Genomic DNA, 7,605 nt, shown 5'->3' with positions numbered 1-7,605 from the left:
TTTATTAGTATACCATCATCTGCATAGAAGATGTTTGCTATTTTGGCCCAACCTGGAACTCGATCCCAAGTCTTGGGATCCACTTGGCACCTGCATGGGCTAGATGCTGCCGTGCTGACACTCATCCCTTCATGAATTGGGCCTCCTAGTCCCTCAGTTAAGGTCCCATCTTTGCCAAAAGTTTCTTCCTGGTGTAAGATTCCATGTGTGACATGTGTTTTCCTTTTCTGTGCAATGCTCGGTGTCACGTATGATGTATATATTATGTCTGCAAAGCTACATGCTATGGAATAGATTGGAACAAATGTAATAAATGTTATAGTTGTACTCACAGTTGATAAAATTAATGCTAAATCAATCAATCAATCAATTAATAATAATAAAATATAATGAATCACTCCAACAAACATAATTTAAAATGAATATAAAGATATAACTTAAATTTTTAAAATGTCTATAAATGTTATGTTTTTCAGTACTGGTGCTTGAATTCAGGCCGAGAGAAGAGTTGAGAAGTTCATGCATGATTTGCATAGGAAATGATAGGCAAGATCTTAATTAAGACTGCATGAAGTGTGACAATAATAATTACATTCAGGAAATCGAGTCATTGGGAAAGATCCAAGAATCGGTAGTCACATGGAAGATAGGATTCCAGCACAGCTCACCACATCTCCTACTCTATACAAATAGGCCTTTATTAGCATACTAATTTCAGCTTATGAATGGATGAATATGGTGCTCCACCCCCACCCCAGGGCTAGATCTCAGATCCTGGGTATGGTCTAGCTCCTTAGTGGCTCACAAGCTGGTGTGCTCATGTGGACATTTGGCAGTTGGTTCTGCTAGGCCCTCAGTTCAACTTCCAGCACTGCCAAAAGGTTCATCCTGATGTGAGATGCCAAACCTTGCAGATGTTTTCCTATCTTAGGCAAGAACTGGGTCACAGCTAGGATCTAGAAAGCATAGGCAACTCTATACCCATGGGAATATGTTGTCATCCATGTGAGCACATTTATATATGTCATCCTATACTCAATAAAATACACAATACATAGATGAATAAGACACAAAATAAAAAGATTTACTACACTGAAAACAAGGTGCATACCACACCTGTATGTAAATAGAGATCCTATTTTTAAAAAGGTTTGGCTTGTCCAGTGCTGGGGCTTCAAATCAGGCCCAGTACCAGGCCTGACATTTTAATCTTCAAGGACTGTGAGCTACACCTTCCCCCACAGTGCAACAGTTACCCAAACTTGAGTTCAAATCCCAGCTCTAGCATTAAAATGGCACAAATTCTGAGCTAGGGTTCTTCATTCACAGTTTTTTCATTTTTTTTACCAGCCCTGGGGCCTGAACTCAAGTCGTGGCAACTCTGCCTCAGCTCTGATCATCCTAGGCTGCAGCCTCTGGACCCACAGCACATCCTCAAACCCTCGGACTCTGGGGCTTGCTGGAAAAAAAAACCCTTGAGGGGAAAATAAGCAGTGGTAAATTCCACCTGGCTCTTTTATGTTTATTTTCCTTTGCATGGTGACCATTCTGGAACCGAACATGGCTACCTGCAGAGTGAAGGTGACCTGGCATGGCTGAAGGCCTGCTGGTTTTTGGGGGAGCCACAGGCTAACCAGACAATGAAGGCCCTGAGGACGAATCCCAGTCAGCCCTGTTACGATGAGGGAATGGTGGGAGATATTGGGACACTCGTTTCTGGACCGAGGAAGAGTCGTGGAATGCAATCAATCTTATCCTTGAATGAGTAGTTCCTGCTTGATGTGAGTAGGAAATGACAGGCAAGACTCATGGGGTATTGATGATTTTTAATGAAGAGTTGATGAAACATGACCATAATCATCACAGTCATGAAATGGAGGCATTGGGGAAGATCCAAGAATCGTTAGTAACAAGGTAGATTGGATTCCATCATTGGTCGCCATCCTACTCTATACAAATATGTACTTATTTACATACTACCTTCGGATTATGAATAGATGACTATTGTTCTTCCCCTTCTCTCCCTACCCCCCCCACCCACGGGGCTCAATCTCAGGTCCTGGGAACGGCCAGAGCTCCTTAGTGGCTCAAAGGCTAGTTTGCTTACCTGGACTCATTCGCCTATTAGGCCTGCTAGTTCCCGAGGTCAGATCCCAGCACTGCCAAAAGATGAATCCTGATGTGAGAAGCCAATCGTTGCACCTGTTTTTCTGTCCTGTGAAATTCCTGGGTGTCAGCTAGGATGCAGTATGCTATACAGGCAACTCTATATTCATGGGAATCAGTTGCCATCCATGTCAGCACAGTTATAGCTGCCATCATATGCAATAAAATGCAAAATGCATCCATGACTAAGACACAATAAAAAGAATAACTACACTGAATGCATGATACCTTCCACATCTCTATGTAAAGAGAGATTCTATGTGTAAAATAGGTGAGCATATGATTTTTGCCAGTGCTCGGGCTTCAGTTCAGGCCCTGGGACTAGGCCTGACCTTGTAGTCTTCAAGGATGGTGAGCTTCACCTTCCCCCATAGTGCAACAAAGTTACCCAGACCTGAGTTGGAATCTCAGAGGTGGCAGAAAAATGGTGAGAATTCTGAGCCAGGGTGTATTATTATTATTATTATTAGTAGTAGTAGTAGTAGTATTGCCAAGCATGGGACTTGAACTCAGTTCATGACAACTCTACCTCAGCTTTGATCACCTTAGGCTGGCGGGCTCCCATGTCCCATAGCCAATCCTGGCATCCTAGGCTCTGAAGTTTACAGGAACAAATGACAGAAAAATGATGGAAAAAATGTCGCAGGATGGATTTTTTTATATTTTCTTCTTTTGCATGGTGACCATCCTGGGTCTGAATTACACGGCTACAAATGGTACTTCACCTTGCATTGGAGAAGGCTAACGGACTATCAGGGAAGACATAGGCCCATGCAGCAACATAGGCCCTGAGCTTGAATCCTGGTCCTGACACCTACCAGTGGGGGAGATACCAAGATACTTGTTCCTATGCATGGGAATAACAATGAAATGTTAGCAAACTCATGATTGAATGAGAAGTTTCTGCGTGCATTGGTCTAGTCCAAAATTAGATGCAATGATCCTAGGACGATGATTCATCTTAAAGAATGGTTTATTAAGCATGAAAAGAATACTATTCCTTCAATGGTGGCATAATAAATACCTAAGAGGTAGTAGGAATGTAGTTGATGTCATTGAATCCTACGTAGATGTCTCTGGCACTCTGTACAAATAAATATTTATTGGTGTTCTATCACCTGTCTATCCATGTATGGCTATTTTGTCCACCCCTGTAGCTCAACCTCAGGGTCTTGAAAATTCCCTGGCAGTTTCATTGGCTAGAGGTTGCCGTGTTGACACACCCATTCAGGGTCTGAATTGGGTCTGCCAGGCCCTGAGTTCAGATCCCAGCACTGCCAACAATTGGATCATGGAGTAAGAAGCTGAGTGTGATACCTGTTTTCCTTTTCTCTGAGAGTCCTGGGTGTCAGACATGATGGAGAACATATCTACAAATCTAGATACTATGTGATGGGTTATCATCAATATCATAAATAGAATGTGTGTCATCATAGTCAATAAAAAATCTCATATCTAAAATCTACTTGGAACACAAAAAATTAAATCCCTCAACAACAAATCCTGAAAGAAACAACTGACCAATAAATAATTGGGCTAAAGACTTAAAGAGAAACTTCTCTGAAGAGGAAAGAAGGATAGCCAATAGACACATGAAGAAATGCTCAACCTCCCTAACCATAAAAGAAATGCAAATCAAAACAACATTGAGATACCACCTCACCCCAGTTAGAATGCCTATAATCAAGAACTCTAATAACAACAGATGCTGGAGGGGATGTGGACAGAAGGGAACCTTACCCCATTGTTGGTGGGAGTGTAAGCTTGTTCAACCACTTTGGAAAGTAGTCTGGAGAATTCTCAAAAGACTCCGCATAGAGCTCCCCAATGACTCAGCAATTGCACTTTTGGGCATTTACCCAAATGTTTACAAACAATACCACACTAAAGCAACCAGCATAACGATGTTTATTGCAGCACTATTTACTATAGCTAACATATGGAACCAATCCAGATGTCCCTCAGAAAATGAATGGATCAAGAATTCTATGCCTCCATCAGAAAGAATGACATTGCCCTATTTATTAGGAAATGGAAAGATTTGGAAAAAATTATATTAAGTGAAGTAAACCAGGCCCAAAGAAACATAGGTCCCATGGTTTCCGTTATTTGCAATATCTAGTATATGTCTGAGTCAACAGAAAAGGTCAGATAAGGTGATGTTCTAGAAATGAACACTAAGATATGTACTCAAATGTTTTTTTTCTTTCTTGCAAATGTTTCTAACACATTTATAAGATTGTTTCTTTGTTGCTTTGTATGTCCATCCCCCTCAGGATAACCCCTGCTTTTACTGTATTTGATGTAGTATAATTTGTGGAGAGGAAGGAGAAAAACAAATTGTTTAATAGGGATACATGTGGACTCATTGCAACAATGAGATGTACAAGTCGTTATGTCAAAAACTAACTTTACAACTTTGGTGCCGGGGGTGGGGGGGTGGGGTGGGTGGTGGGTGTCCATGGGGGGGGAGGAGCGGGGAAGATAGGAGGGGGCTGGGAGGAGGATGGGAAGGGGAAACAAAGGAGGAGGCTACAATGCTTGATAAGAAATATACTTTTTATCTTGCCCATGTGATTGTAACCCCTCTGTACAGTATTTTCACAATAAAAAATAGAAAATAAATGAAAAAAATAGAAATACAATAAATAACCACAACAAAAAGGTTATGGACTGATCATCTATACGTAAGTACAAATCCTACCTTTACAATGTATATAAATAGAATGTTTCCAGGGCTGGGACTTGAATTCAGGCCTAGGGACCAGGCCTTACTTTCTTGTCTTCAAGCATGGTGAGCTTCCCCTTCGTCTACAGTGCTTCAGAGTTACCCAGGCCTTAAGTTCAAATTCAAAGGTCGGAGAAACGGCGTGAATTGCAAGCCAGGGAGCTATTGTTTTTTCTCCTTTTTGTTTTTTTTTTTTTTTTTTTTTGCCAAGAATGGTCTTGAACTCAGGTCATGGCAGCTGTGCCTCAGCTTTCATCACCATAGGCTGGGGTGCAGCTGCTGGAAACACAGCCTATCCTGAGATCCTATGAGCTGTGTTGGGAGAAAGCCAAGTGCATACACTGGCTGTCCCAGGAGAAGATAGAAAGGAGGAGTGTGCTGCAAGAGCTGCTGTTGTTCCTCACAGGGGAAGGCACATACAGCAGTCTTCAGATGCCACCCACCACCAGCACTGCTTCAGACACCTCAGGGCCTGTGGTGGGTGAAATGAAGGAGGAGCAGAAAGGTTTTGACGAATTGCAACTTGAAGAGAGCATGGAAACTGCCAGAGGAGAGGTCAGGGCTCCCATCCCCATAGTGGACTCCCCCAAGGAGCAAGTCCTGCTCCAGATGCCCCACATTCAGATCCGTCCACAGCTCCCAGGCTCAGGGGAGGAGTGCTCGCCCACTTTCTCCTGTAAACTGACGTAGATGATGACTCTCTATGTGACATACTGACTCTCATAAGCCTTGGCAGCCACCAGAAGTAGGTGGTCAGGTGGCTTTCTCTCAGGCCTCCATCTGCTGGGTGATGGGAAAGTTAAACTGAGGATCAGGGAGGACAAAGGCTTCAGGGAGTTGTCCCAAACTCAAGGGGCATATAATGGCCCATTGGTGGCCAGGAAAGAGGCACATGTTATGCTTATCACAAAGAATAAATTGTTTTCAAAGCAAAAAAAACAGCCTCCAACAAAGATTTTTTCTTCCAGTCTTGGGGGCTTGAAATCAGGGCCTGGCCACTGTCCCTGAGCTCTTTTTGATCAAGACTGGCACTCTACCAGTTGAGCCCCACCTTCTTTCCAGCTTTTTCTGTGTGCAATAGAACCAAGGGCTTCAGGCATTCTAGGTGACCACTCTATCACTGAGCCACATTCTCAGCTAGGATGATTCTCCCCCCTCCCAAACCCATATGACCATTCCTCAGATAAATAGGAAGTAGGGGCTAGGATGAATATGAAACACAAGTCTGGTTCACACCAAAATAATCCCCCGCCCCTTCTTCCCATACCCTTAGTTGAAGTTTGTCTTCTACCATTGAGGGATGAGAGGGAGAGGGGAGTCCCAAGAGAGTACCAACAACAGTGGCCCCCTGAGTCCCACATCCTCCCCCACACAAGTTTTCCTCCAGATTCTGATCTTACCTGACTCAATGTGAAGACTAACTTTCTCCCCACCACTGCAAGGCTCAGGATGAAATAAAGGTCAACTCTGTCCTCAGCCCACACCCAAGGTGGAGGCTCCTAGTCCCAGACCAACTTCCACCTCTGACTGCCCCTAGTTAGGCCAGACCCACCACTCACCACTATGTTGGTGGTGATGACCTCATGGATGGATTCCAGGAAGAAGGTCTATGGCAAAGAGCAGAAGCAGCAGAGCAGAAGGAGTTGGGGTGATTGCTCTGGGATCTTCCTTGGAGCCCTCCTGTCTAGCCAGACACATGCTGACCCAAAGCACGGACAAGGCCAGGGGGTGAGAAGAGATGGAGGAGCTCGGGACTAAAGGAGGTACTGCTTTGTCTTGGTGCACTTGATCAATTCCAATTACAATTAATTCCAATTATATTTGGCCCATGCCAATCCCAAAGACAACATGCAATGCCTCCCCTTGTTGTTGTTGGCCATGAGCTCTGTCCCTGAGCTCTTTTTCTCAAGGCTGGCACTCTACCACTTGAGCCACAATGCCACTTTTTTTTCTGATGTTTCATGGAGGCTCAGAGTCTCACTGTCCTGTCCAGACTGGCTTGGCACCATGATCCTCCAGATCTCAGCTTCCTGAGTAGCTAGGATGACAGGCAAGAGCCACCAGTGCAAAGTATGTGATGCCTTTTGAACGCATCTTGGCAAGTCTGTAAGGAGCCCAAAGGGCCTGGATAGACCATGACCAATCAAGGAGCCGGGATGGGGGAAGGCTGACCTTCTAGCCATTCTGTTCCCCCAAAATCAAAGATGCCATGTGATGTTGCATGCATCAAAAACCTAGGCCAGCAGCCACCAGGCTTAGTGGGGGGAAAGTAGAGAATACCCAAAGATTGCAGTGTAGAAATCTCTGATTTTGCATGCATGTGGTGTATGTGTGTGTGTGTGTGTGTGTGTGTGTGTGTGTGTGTGTGTGTGTGTGTGTGTGTGTGTGTGTGTGTGTGTGTGTGAACTCAGGGCCTAGGTTCTATCCCTGTTTTCTTGCTCAAGGCTAGTGCTGTGCCACTTGAGCCACAGCCCCACTTGCTTTTCGATTGTTAGTTGTAGGTAAGAGTCTCAAGAACTTTCCTCTCCAGTGTGGCTTTGAAGCATGATGGGGGCCCTAGGGAAGCAAGAGTAAACACAACTCTCAGGTACAATCCCTATGCTGGGCCACTCCTGCCCCCTGGGGGCCACACGCGGAACATGCGGCCCCATGCCATCATCCTCTAGAGTTCAATTTGGGGAAGTGACCAGGACCAATCTGACTTTTGCTCA

Source organism: Dipodomys merriami, unplaced genomic scaffold (assembly GCF_024711535.1).
Source record: "Dipodomys merriami isolate MVZ:Mamm:240054 unplaced genomic scaffold, mDipMer1.0.p SCAF_302, whole genome shotgun sequence".
NCBI classification, from domain to species: domain Eukaryota; kingdom Metazoa; phylum Chordata; class Mammalia; order Rodentia; family Heteromyidae; genus Dipodomys; species Dipodomys merriami.
Note: the sequence above shows the minus strand (reverse complement) of the source record.